Below are 14,424 nucleotides of genomic sequence, written 5' to 3' on the forward strand. Positions count from 1 at the left end.
GAAGTTGTTAAACAAGAATGGGTCAACGGGATTAATAGGGAATGTGCCCTATTAATTAGGAAGTGGTTTCTAACGGCTAGGAGGAGTGTGAAGATCAATTGTAAACGTTAGAATAGAGAGGGTATAAATAGATGGGAGAAACATTTGTAAGATATACGAAACAATACATGAAAATCTAATACAATTAAGCTTGTTATTCTTACTCCATTGTGTTCATACTTTCCTTATTATCAGTCAACTGATCCAGCAACATAAACATTATTATTCTTATAAATTATTCCATCCATCACTTTACATCTTTCCAACAATATTAGAACTAGATACCTACACTACTAAATCTTCAGGCCGGATCCTTTCAGGAGAATTCAGGCTAAAATAATTGGTGCCCGCCGTGGGGCATCTGGTTCATTAATCAAAAAATCTTCCTCATCACTTTTTCATTCAATACTTACACATAAAAATGGCAGAACTCACTCCAGAACAACAATTGGCAGCCGCCTTGGCTAAGATCAAAGAATTGGAAATAATTCAAGAGCAGGCGGCTCAAGCAGAGGCTGAGATCACAAGACTTAAAGAATCTGAGTCTAACCCGAGAAAGAAATTGGAAAGTCAGGCTTCAGGCTCCAAAACCAGATTCGAGCCAGGAACCCCATTCTCATCCATCATCAAGCACATTGACTTCTCCAGTTTTGGAACTCCGGAGAAGGACACCTCATCCGGTCCACAAATCATTCCTGACAACGAAACAAATAAAACTGAGGCAGCAATAATGATGGCTATGCTTCAGGAAATTCAGAAACTTCATAACAAGATAGAAAATATACCCGGAGTGCCAGATCCTGTGGCTGAGGTGGAAATTGAGCCACGACTCACCCTTTGCAGATGAAATTGCAAAGATTGATCTCCCCAAGAAATTTACCGTCCCATCCATGAGAACTTTTGATGGAACCTCTGATTCACAAAACCACGTTGCTATATTGAAACAGAAGATTTTAGCCGCCTCAATACCCAGTGAACTCAGGCAGGTTTGCATGTGTAAAGGTTTTGGTACAACCCTGACTGGAGCAGCGTTGCAATGGTTCATCAATCTCCCAAATGGAAGTATCAAGAAGTTTGCAGACCTGGTCAATGCCTTTAATCAACAATTTTCAAGCATCAGAGACATGGCTAAGAGACCCAGTAACTTGTTCAGGGTAAAATAGCTCCCTGAAGAATCTCTCAAAGAATTCCTGGCCAGATTTGTCAAAGAGAAGGTGGCCATTTCCAGGTGCGACGAAGAGACAGCGGTAGAAGTTTTCAGGCAAGGAGTCCTGCTTGACAGTGACATCTACGCAGACTTAACCAAAAAAGCCTGTCCAACCTTTGCCACTGTTCAATCCATCGCCTTAGAACATGTCAGATTGGAAGAAGATCTCAACTTCAGAACAAACTCATCCGGAGGAAAGCAAAGCTACGGACACACTAACAGGAAAAGCTCCTACCAGAAAGGAGGCAACCCCGGATCAAGACCTATTCCGGACACTGAACGATCCAAGTCAACATGGCACAGGAACATAAAGGTAACCTTTCTAGCTTACCAACTATTCCTGAATATAACTTTTCTATAAATACTGCAGGATTGATCAAACGCCTGGAAAGCCTGGGAGATACGGTTAGATGGCCCAAGAAATCTGACAACCCTAGGAAAGACCCAACAAGATGGTGTGACTTTCATCAGGATATCGGACACACCACAGAAGAATGCATTCAACTCAGGAAACAAGTGGCGTACCTCCTAAAGAAGGGCTATCTGAAAGACTTAATCCAGCAGCCCAAGAACAAAGATGAAGGACCAGGCAAGAGAGATCCAGGAAACAGCAGAGATCCTCCTCCACCTCCCCCATCTATGAAGTCAAGTTCATAAACGGAGGCTCAGAAATATGTGGCTTAACCAGCTCGGCTGCCAAAAGAATCTCCAGGGAGTCTAAACTTCAACCCCCTTCCAGGTCTAAGTCATTACATGCCGTTACTTTTGATGACTCAGACTTGCAGGGAATATCAGACCTACACCATGATAGCCTGGTAATTACCATGCAAATTGGCACGGCTAAGGTATCAGGAATCCTGATAGACGAAGGCAGTTCAATCAACTTGGTGATGCTCGACGTCATTAAAGCTATGAAGATAGATGAAGAGAAAATCATCAAGAAATCCAGTGTCCTAGTCGGATTCAACGGAGAAACAAAGAACACCCTGGGAGAAATTAGCCTGCCAACCTATGTGAAAGGCGTAGCTTCATATGAAAGATTCGGGGTAATGGATTGTCTATCCTCGTATAACGTAATCATGGGCAGACCATGGATCCAAAACGTCAAAGCAGTCCCGTCAACATATCATCAATGTGTGAAGATACCAACTGAATGGGGGATAACCACCATCAGGGGAGACCAGAAGACGACCCAGGAATGTTCCACTCAGGCTTTGAAACCTTAAAATTCAGGTAAGTCTATCCCCTGTTAGGAAAGAATATATTTCACAATCACAAATGGAAACAGGAGAGGTCATTCTGGACCCAGAATTCCCTGACTGTGGACAGCGGGGGCCCACAGGGGCGCTTGGGAGGAAAGAGAAACAAGCGTTTGCATTTTTGTTGGATTCGCCACCAATTTTTATGGGAAATTGGAACCGTTCGAATACCTCGTGTCATGTCAAGACATAAAGTAAAGACATGAACACTAAGCAATAGTTACCCTTAGCATTCTATGTCTAGAATGACTCTCGTGGATGCCAATGAACACGGGTGTTCACAGATATCTGGAGTAAGGGGTGAGGGTACGTATTAGGAAGCTCTTTTGATCGAACACCTAATCCCGCCCGCCTCGATAGCGGCCTCTACTAATGATTAGGGAAAATCGTCTATACTCGATATATCGTCGATTATATGCATGCAATGCAATATCCAAGTTTTGATCCTAGCATGTGAAGATTAGACCAAGTCGGTGAACAATCAATTAACATACAATTGGGTCGAAGTAGGATTTAATGCTCAATTACATGTGAAAACATCCAAATGATAAAAGAAATACAATAATTATAAATTACAATAATGAAAATTACAATAATTACATTGGGTTAGGCGATTTATGTCGAAAATACCTTTAAAACGGATAATTTGAGAAAAAGAATAAAAGAGTGAATTACGACAAAACAGAAGGCAATAATACGATTAATAGTCAATTATACGTAAACTAAATAAACTAGGTCAAGGCAAAAACGGAGTTCAGGGACAGAATTCAACCTGGAACAGGCGCAGCAGAGCTGCGTCCCTTGGAATAGGCGCAGCAGAGCTGCGTCCCTTGGAATAGGCGCAGCAGACGCTACGTCTGTTCCTGACCTGAATTCTGGCTGTGAAGCCGAAATTGCGTGTTGTTAATATTCGTTGGTGAATATAATGATTGATTAAATTATTTACTCGGATGAAAGTGATTAATAGGTTATTTAACATATGAATGGGTCATTAAAACAGTAAAACATGGGTGAGACGGAATTAAGATGGATTAATTACAGGAGTGAACGATATTAACAAACTAAACAAGTTAATTGGACTAAACTAAACATGATGAATTAATGAATAACATACGATGATAAAAAGATACAAATATACCAACGATGAATTCCAGAAACTCAATATGAACAAATCGAATTTCTACAACCCGGATTGAATTTAATGACAAAAACCCGCAAATATGAGATTATAAGGGATTTAAGTCGGATTTATGACGAATTATATGCTAATGAATGATGAACAATATACATATGAGATTATCATGCTATTATAACAAAGAATTAACAAACAAACGAAACAAAGACGAATAAAACAAGACGAATTACAGAGGACGAAGGAAGAAGAAAGGAAGCAGGAACTGCGGCAGCCTCACAAAGAGGCGCAGCAGGTACTGCGCTCCTTCGAAGAGGCGCAGCAGTTGCTGCGTCCTTTCTCGACGTTTGTCTACTGAAAATCCGTAAAAAAGGTTTTAAAGCACGGTTTTAGAAATCGGTTTTAATGAGGTATTTTCGACATAAACCTTACAATCGTGATACAATAATTAAAATACAATAAATAAAAGAGAGATTATACACCCTCAGACTTACATGTTGACGAAACGAGAAGGACTAGGATATCGATTAGTGATGCTCGACGCGAATGCAAAGAAAGTGCCCTCGTAAGAGGAAAACGATTAGATTAATTAAGTTGATTGATTGTGGAGTTGGTCAAATTGGTCGGTCATGCAAACGAGGCTGGTACTCAGAAGGATCCGAGCTTACGTGGTCGAATGTTCAAGCACGTAGACGCCAAAAAGTAGGAACAAAGGTCTAGAATGCAAAGGGAGAAGAGAAGGGCGGACACTCACGTGAGAAATATGAGGAGCGAAGGCTCCTATTTATACTAATCACGTGAAGGAATTAGGGTTTCGGAGACTCTTTGGAAGTGAATCTCGGAAAGATATGAAAAAGATACGAAAAATACGCAGAACAGGACCTGGGAAGAGGCGCAGCACCTGCTGCGTCTGTTCCCAAGTGGTTTCCTCCTGCGGAAGAAAGATTTCCGTGTTTAAGTTATGGTAGGACGGAAATAATTCGGTTTTCCTTAATATCTTATGTGAATATTTCGGGAAATTGTTTACCAAAGGATGAAAATTATGAAATATGGAATAGAAATATCCGGAACATTCCAGAACATTCTGACTCGGGATTTAACGGTTATCAGAAAATGGAGACGGTTTTAGGCCCAGACTCCAAATGCACTCTAATTACTGTCAAAACGGCCGTATCGGCACGTAGATGACAACTAAGAGGTAGATATTAATATTTGAGCAATCACATGACGATAATCTTACGAATTGCCACAAATCGTTCCGCGTACCAAACATGCGGCCCAATCATCACCGGGTGGTTTGCGAGAGGTGCAAAAACGAGGTATCTACACTGACAGGAAGGTACTTGTAGGGTCAGACGCACCTGACTCAGTCAGGCCCAATCTGGTCAGCTTCCTCAAAACTAAAATGTCTTTTTTTGCTTGGTCACATTTTGATATGACTGGTATAGATGCTGATATTATAACTCATAAGTTAAATATTGACAAATCCTTTAAGCCTGTAAAGCAAAAGAGGAGGAAATTTGCTGCAGAAAGAAATGAAATTATCAATCAAGAAGTCGACAAGCTATTGGACATGGGAATGTTCAGGGAAGTGATGTACCCCGACTGGCTTGCAAATGTAGTAGTTGTCCAGAAGAAGAATGGCAAGTGAAGAGTCTGTGTGGACTACACTTACCTGAACAAGGCCTGTCCAAAAGATCCATTTCCCCTGCCACATATTGATGCAATGGTGGACGCCACTGCAGGCCACGAGATGTTAACATTCATGGATGCCTCCAGTGGATTCAACCAAATAAAGATGCACCCCGCAGATCAGTAAAGCACAGCCTTCATTACTGAAAGAGGAGTATATTGTTATACTGCCATGCCCTTTGGATTAAAAAATGTAGGTGCAACCTATCAAAGATTAGTCAACATGATGTTCAAAGATCAAATTGGAGACACCATGGAAGTCTACATCGACGACATGGTAGTCAAGTCAAAAAAAGGCAGAAGACCACATCAAAGACCTTGAAGTAGCATTTCAAATACTGGAGAAATTCAACATGAAGCTAAATCCGCAGAAATTCCATTTCGGAGTCTCAGCAGGCAAATTCTTGGGCTACATGGTGACAAAAAGAGGAATAGAAGCCAGCCCTGAACATATCAAAGCCATGCTGGAGCTAGAACCACCAAAAACGGTTAAAGACATACAAAAGCTGACAGGAAGAATAGAAATTGAACAGGTTCATTTCAAGGTCATCAGAGAGGTGCAAATCATTTTACAACCTGCTCAGGAAAAATAAAGACTTTCAATGGACCCTCGACCACCAAGCTGCCTTTGAAGATTTGAAAGCATACCTATCCTCTCCACCCTTGTTGGCAAAACCAGTCAAAGATTTAACCCCTCGACAAAGATACCTGTCGATCACGGAGATCTTTATCGGCATAGATCCTGGTCAAAGAAATAGACGGACAGTAACACCCTGTCTATTACGTAAGTAAAAGTCTACTAGATGCAGAAATCAGGTATGGCCTACTTGAAAAATACGTTTTAGCTTTAATTATGAGTTGTACCAAGTTAGGACCGTACTTCGAAAGTGACCCTATAATAGTCAGAACCAATCTTCCTATTAAATCTGTACTCAGAAAACCTGAACTATCCGGACGAATGTGCAAGTGGTCAGTCCAGCTAAGCACCTACAACATAACCTTTGAACCAAGAACAACAATTAAGTCAGAAGCACTAGCAGACTTTGTGGCTGATTTTAGTCCAGCCCTAGAACCCGACCTGATAAAAGAAGTAAACAGACTGACCAATAACCAGACAGACCTAGAGTGGACCCTGTTCGTCGACGGTGCAGCCAATATGAGGGGTACCGGCCTAGGGGTAGTACTAAAATCGCCACAGGGGGATAAGATAGTACATGCTATAAGTTGTGCATTCGAAGCTACTAACAATGAGGCAGAATATGAAGCCCTAATAGCTGGATTAAAGGTATGTATTGACCTTGGTGTACAAATGTGACATCCCGCGATAAAGCGGAAATATAACTAATAAAATGCGGAATTTTAAGGAATTTTTAAAACTTTTAAAATTTAAAGCGCGGGTTCACCAAAATCTAAAACATAAATAAAGAGTGCGGAAATAAAGATTTTAAATTATACAAACGTGATAGTCAAGGTGAGGGAAAATATATCCCTCGAATGACAAAACAATAAAAGGTGGGTCTAATCAATCCTAATAAACCGACTACAAGGCCAAAGTGCTCGCTAGCTCACACATGTCTTCACCCCATAAATGCACCATTGATACCTGTCATTCATGTAAACATGAACGCCACAGTCAGTGGGGAGTAACTCAAGGTTCTCCCAGCCACAAAATGTCAAAACGAACATAGCAAAGAACTAAAACAGGTAAGTCATGTAAGACTCTTACAAAAATATGGATATCAAGTTTATGTTTAAACATGGCAATTAAATGAGATGGAACAAGATAGATCAACATTAGCATGATAACGATTAAGCTATTCATGTGAGACAATTAAATAATATGAAGGACAAGAATACGGTAATCTCTACCAAAGCACGCATTTCGAGGAAATTCAACATAGATGTGAGATTAGAATCCGAATCATGTGAAGCAGCTAAGTAAGGGATCAACCAATGCAATTTACAAGAATAGAAATTGTAGCCATTATTTGGAAAACCACTTAGCAAACATTGTACGGGACGTGGCTACTAATGTCACATTCATACTTATGGCTTGCATCTCACCATAAGAACGGATGGGATCATCAATCCCGACGATCATATCGCAACTAGAGGGCTTATAGCTCACCCCTAGTATCCGATAGGACCAAGACAAACAACACAAGGCATAACTCTTACCTTGAAAGACAAATACCAATATCTATAACCAAGCAAGACCTTTACTACTCATATATAAATATATAATTCCCCTGGTAGGACGACAATGGTACTCCCAAGACTCAATCCTAGTCTAAATCGCCGACTCTCGGGCGAACGGTCCCCGATTCGACATGCGGCAGAACAGTCCGCATCCAAGACTCGATCGACAGAACAGAAGTCGAGAACCCATAATCGGCAGAACAGTCCGAAAGAGGCGGAAAATATGAGTTAAACCCACAATCGGCAGAACAGTCCGAAAGAGACGTAAAGACAAGTCAAGCAAAATGTATAGCATAAAGGCATTGTCACCAGAATACGATATGAGGTAACCCACAATCGGCAGAACAGTCCGAAAGGGGCGGGAAAAACATAAATCAACCAACTCCCAGCAGAACGGCACGAGAGCAACGTAAATAAATACTTGGCAGAACGGCACAAGTAGGGCGTAAATGTAAACCAAGCATATATGATAATATCATGACATTTCTACAAGGATACGACTCTTACAAGTAATTATTATAATCATCTTTTCATACTTGTAAGATATAAAATAAACATTTCATTTTATAATTATACATGCCGGTTAAATAAAATATAACAAGCGGTAATGAATAATTTACGTCATGTGAAAATTTATGAAATGCATACAATTGAATACATGTGACAAAGTGAGTCCAAAGATACAAAAGTAGTGAGTCCAAAAGAGATAAGAATATGAGTCCAAAAATTTTAAGAATTTGAGTCCAACAAATATGAGGAGTTGAGCCCACGAAGTAGAAGTCAGTGAGCCCAACACCCACCATCACACACAAAACGAAACCACAATCAGAGGAGGAAATAAAGGAGGGGTATGGCTCGACACCGTGACCAACAGCCTGGTCATCAGCCACGTTATGGCCGTACAACCACCAGCCCTTGCCACTCACAGTCAGTCCAATGTCGCGGCCAGACTGCACTTCGCCTTTCCCCGCACCAAAAACAGTCCTCAAAACAGAGGTAAAGCAGTTCAAGACCCGGTATAAAACAAGGCTCAACAGTCCAAAACGAGGTTTTCAAAGCGGGAAAAATAAGTACACATGAGACAACGTCAATGCGAGGGAAAATAAGCGAGAAGACCAACCCGAGGGGACTGATTTGTCCGTCTCGAAACAGAGAGCGAAAACAGTCCCGATTGAGCTCAGTTTTCAGACGGAAATTGAAGACAAAGGTGAGACGGAAACGCAACACACTTAAAGTACAAATTGCCAACACACAACTCGCCCAAGAGGTTCAAGAAGGAACGAAAAAAAAACAGACATGGCAGCAACTTATTAACCATATAAAGAACAGTGAACTCGGTATCCTCCCCCCATACCCGAATCCAGTTTAAGACGGGTCCAAGGTAACCAAAACAGCCGCGTTAAAAGACCCTTAACAACACAAAATCAACCCATTCATGAGGAAACATACAAAGACTTGAGCTTTACGATAAATAAAGAGAAAAAAACGAGTAGGAAGGACGGATTCCCGACATTTTGTCGAGTAACCTATTACCGTTACCTTTTTGCTCTCCTAAACGTCCAAGAAATCGCCCTACGATGATCTTAAACCCAAAAATGGCACAGAAAAGCTCTGAAACTAGATCCTTTGAAAGACGACCGAAATGCAACAGACGAAAGTTTGGCTCTTTTTTTACATAGAAAGAAGGAGAATGAGGAGGGGAAGCTAATGGTATAAAAATGGTGAAGTTTGGTTGAGAAATAAGAGAGAAAATGGGGGATGAGGATGACGGAAATGGAGTAGTTGTTGCTGCTGTGTATTGTTGTTGTTGTTCGCTGTTTGCAGAGGAAGAAAGGAAAGAAGTGAGGGGGTGGGGTTGGTCACACAAGACAACAACAATAAATAATAATAAAAACAATATATAATAATAATAATATATAATAATAATATTATCTAATGATATAAATAATACTAATAATATAAAAGTAGAGTGAAAAAGGGTAGGTGGGTGCGATGAGTTGTCGATAAATGGTTGGTTCGGATTAAAGTGGGTACAAGGTAAAACGTGACGGTTTATAGCTAGACGGAAATTAAGACATAAATTATTATTATTACGGTCACTATTATTACCGTCCGACCAAAAATACGTATACATTCATTCTTTTATAAATTATGCCTCAAGAATATAATTTAATAATACGTATTTTTATAAAAAATGAGCTTTTATATAATACGTTCATAAAAATCGTGTTTGACATAAAATTAATTAAATTGAATAATTCAAAGATATATAATAAAGTGGTTAAACGGTTTAATAAATTTTAAATGTCAAAAGGGGAAATTCGCGGGTGTTACAACAAAACTTAAAGGTACGCACTGATTCCCTTCTTATTGCAAACCAAGTAAATGGAGTCTATACTGCAAAAGACTCAAAAATGATGCTCTATTTAGAAGTTGTCCAAAATCTAAAAGGCAAATTTCGTAATTTTAATATTGATCAAATACCTAGGGACTTGAATACCCAGGCCGATGCCCTAGCCGGCCTAGGATCCAACTTCAGCCCTCCTGATTTTGATAAAATCCTCATCGCACATTTATTAGAACCTGCAATAAATAAACAAGATGAAAGTTTCCCGATATATATTGCCCATTCATGAACAAAACCTTACTATGATTGGCTCCAACAGGGAATCCTTCCCCTGAATAAACAAGATGCCAGAGCACTTAAGATCAAAGCTGCTTCATATACTATTATTAACAATTTGCTTTTTAAGAAATCACAGGCAGGACCATACCTCAGATGCCTGGAACCACAAGAAGCTGAACAGATATTATCAGAAATCCATGGAGGATACTGTGGAAATCATAAAGGCGGAAGGAGCCTGGCAAGCAAAGTACTCAGAACAGGCTACTTCTGGCCTACCCTGAGGGCCGATTGCTTGGAATTCAGCTCTAAATGTGAAGCCTGCCAAATTCATGGACCATATATTCACCAACCATCTGAGGAGCTACATTCCATATCCGCTCCCTGGCCATTTATGAAATGGGGCATGTATATAGTAGGAAAACTACCTCAAGCACCCGGGCAAAACGTTTTCATGCTAGCAATGACTGACTACTTCTCCAAATGGATAGAAGCTGATTCATACAGGCAAGTCAAAGAAAAGGATGTCATAGCATTCATCAAACGTAACATCATATGCAGATATGGCATACCCTCTGAAATAGTATGTGACAACGGCACGCAATTCGTGGGAAAAAGAACAGCAACTTTCTGTGCTCAATGGAACATCAACCTGGTGACCTCCACACCAGGTTATCCAAAAGCCAACGGCCAGGCAGAATCCAGCAACAAAGTAATAATCAGTTGCCTGAAGAAGAAACTAGAAAGAAGGAAAGGTAGATGGGCTGAAGAACTTCCCTTGGTCCTTTGGGCTGACCGGACCACGCCTAAAACATCTACATGCCAAACCCCCTACTCCTAGGTCTATGGGTGTGAAGCAGTAATCCCAGCAGAGGTCAACATCCCATCAGCCAGATGCAGCCTGAATACAACAACAAGCAATACACCTCTAATGGAGGATAGCCTGGACTTAACAGAAGAATTGAGAGATGCAGCCAGCATTAGAATGGCAGCCTATCAGCAAACAGTGGCCAAAAGCTACAACAAGACTGTTAAAGCAGAGTATTCAGGATATGAGACCTCGTCCTCAGAAAAGTTTTTCAAAACACAAAGAAGAAAAACGCAGGCAAATTGGCCCCAACCTAGGAAGGTCCCTACCTGATTGACTCAATAGCCGGTCAGGGCGCTTACAGGCTACAAACCCTGGATGGCGAAATGATCCCCGGAGCTTGGAATGTTGCACATTTAAAACTATTGCACATATAAAATATATCCCCCAGCCCAGGTATAATCTTTACCTTACCACTTTCTGCCTGACTTGATATGCAACTAAATGTATGATACTTGCCATTATATGAATAAATGTCTTATATGATTCTTTTCATTATGTGCCTAAATACTTGTTAACATTCTCGTCTTTCTCTTTCCCCTTACCAAGTAGAATCTTCAATATTTGTTTAAAATAATGTACCTTACTTAATACAAATTTTTAAGGTTGAGGGCCACTCCACTAATATACAAACTACTCATGTACAAAAAATATCCAACTTTCAGTTGCAAAAATAGGCCTTAAAATATTGAGCTCAATTTAAATATACAAACTTGGGAAAACTTTTCCTGGATTGTATGTCATAAATGGGTCATAAGCCCTCCAGACAGCAGGGGACATAAGCCCTCCGATGTGCAATAACCCCACCCATGACACAAAGAATCGGCGATCCAAAGAAGGAAACTGGCCCGATCCATCGAATAATCGCCGATCCAAGTACACATCCAACACTACAAATATGCCTTATCAAAACACAAAGAGAAACCATCAAAGATCAATTATTTAAAGATCGAGACAAGATGTTCATTCCAAAAATACCAGCCCTACAAACCACACACCTAAAAAGTAACAAATATCCATTCCAGGAACATCCCCCCTGGATGGGCCAAAATAAAAAACAAAAACACAAGTCTAAACAGGTTTCGAATCAGAAACCGACTCACAACCTTCCACCATTTCCTGATCAGCAAATTTCTCTTTGGAAGGAGGAGAATCCACTTCTTCTTTATAACCCATATTGGCCAAATCAGGATATTGGGTGTCCAGAGCTGTCTCATCCCGATCCGGATCCCACTTAGCCCAGTCAGATTCCGGATCCCTCATAGCATCAACCCGGCCTTTCCCAAAGAAGTACTGAGCAGCATCAACAAGCCGCACCTCCACCAGCTCCTTCTCAGCACCAAGATCTTCATTTTTCCTCAGCTGATCCTGCATTGCCTGCTTCTCAGCAGCCCAGCTCTCTTTTGACGGCTTCAAGCTCTTCCCTTACAGCTTCGAGTTCTTGCTTGGCTACTTTCTCAGCATTTTTTGCAGCCACCTCGCAAACCAAAGCAGCCCTAGATGCCTCCCTGGCCGACCCACCGAGATCAAGTACTACCTCATTACCCCCGGACGTGTGTAAATCATGGTTAACCTTATCCAATTTCTCTTCCAAGCCAGTAATTCTAGCCCAAGGCGTCCTAAGGTGACGACAAGCAAAAGAACCAACCCAACATCCAAGCCTTATAGAAGAATGAAAGGAAATCAATTAACCAAACCCAAGGGAAAAAATGTAATACAAGAATACATAATAATAAAAAAATCCTTTGCAACTAACCTCCTTAGCTTGAGAAGCAAGAGCGACAGCCTTTGTCATAAGAGAAGACAAGAGAAACACGACTTTAGTAGAAGACTTAAGGGCATTGTCAGATAAGAGCTGGCCGCTGATATTGGCAGAAAAATCATTTATCTGTGCCCGAGCAAAGATCCATATCATCCAACCGAGTAGGCACTTCCCCGACGCTCCCGATTGGTGGGCTCGAATAGGCTCTTTCTCTCTCCCCTCTTCCTCAGGAATGACAGCTTCTCTTCTCCTCTTGGAAGGCTGAACAACCTCTGGGGACACAAGCCTGGGCGGCTCCTTATGAGGCTGAACATCAGAAACCAAAATATCAAGAGTCTTGTCGCTCCCACTACCGTAGCCTCTTGACTCTTGGACTCGCTCAACAATCCTAGCAACCTGACCTTCAAGTCGGCAAAGATCAAGCTAGCCAATCTAGCAGAAGATCTATATACCGAATATATAAAAAATATAAATAAGTATCGTGAACGAAATAGCGAGAAAGATGGCAAATCAACACAAAAACATAAAGATGACATACGGGAAAGAGCGGTGGAGCTAGGCTTGCCTTTAAGTACTTTGACTACACTCAGCTTAGGCTTCATATACCGGGCAACAAATCCCCGCCCGGACTTGTGCCAAGTCCTCTCTTCCTCGTAAAGAGCAAGAAAGGCCTTTATCCTTGAAACGGATTCCTCATCAAGAGGATCAAAGTTCATCAGAGTCGCAATCATCCCCAAAATACACAGGTAAAACTTAAATATTCCAAATTCGTACAATGTAAAATGCAAATTAGGAATACAGGAAACCTACCACTCTCCAGAGGAGGATATCTCAGATAATCCGGACCGACCCTAGAGTGTCGGTCCAGGATAAACAGTAAGTCTTCGCCCGACCTTTATCATCTCCGAATCCAGGTTAGTAATTAATGGAGACATTTTTGACTTAATTCTCAAATTGAAACGACCATTAGAGGGATTTTTCGGATGATATACCGCCTTGATGTCGATGAATGTGATCACAAGTTTATGTTTAGCACATAAATTTTCAATAGAGTGGACAAGTTTCCAAACCATTGGCATAATTTGGAAAGGTGATACTTTCATGGCACGAATAGTATCAATCATTAAAGGATTAAAAAGCAACTTACAACCAACCTTGAACGCCCACTCGTAGATGCAGAACCAACCAGGTGACACCCAGTTAGCTCTGACTGGACAAGATTCAGGGATCCAAACTTCAGCTGAATCAGGGATCAATTTTTTCTCTCTAAAAACCCCATCATAGTTCGTTTTCAACAGATTTTCTTCAGGGAAAGAAGATTCAAGAGATCGGAGAGCAGAGAAAACAGAATCTTGGTATTTAAACGCTATAGCGTGAGCAGGAGGATCAATTTCAACCACCTCCTCCTCATGGGTGTCTGTTGGTTCAGGTTCAGCCACAACCTTTTGTGAAGCAGGACGTTTTTTGGCTCCCATATCCTTTATTGTTTTATTAATTTTTGTGGTAGATTAATAAGATTAAATGAAAAATACAAGTAGCAGACTAAAATTTCTGGGAAATAGGAAAGAGTTTCAGAGAGAATATAGCAAGAGAAGTAGAAGAATTTTGGTAAAGAATAAACTCATCATCATTATCGTATTTAT

This window comes from Silene latifolia, chromosome 4 (genome assembly GCF_048544455.1).
Source record: "Silene latifolia isolate original U9 population chromosome 4, ASM4854445v1, whole genome shotgun sequence".
Taxonomy (NCBI): Eukaryota; Viridiplantae; Streptophyta; class Magnoliopsida; order Caryophyllales; family Caryophyllaceae; genus Silene; species Silene latifolia.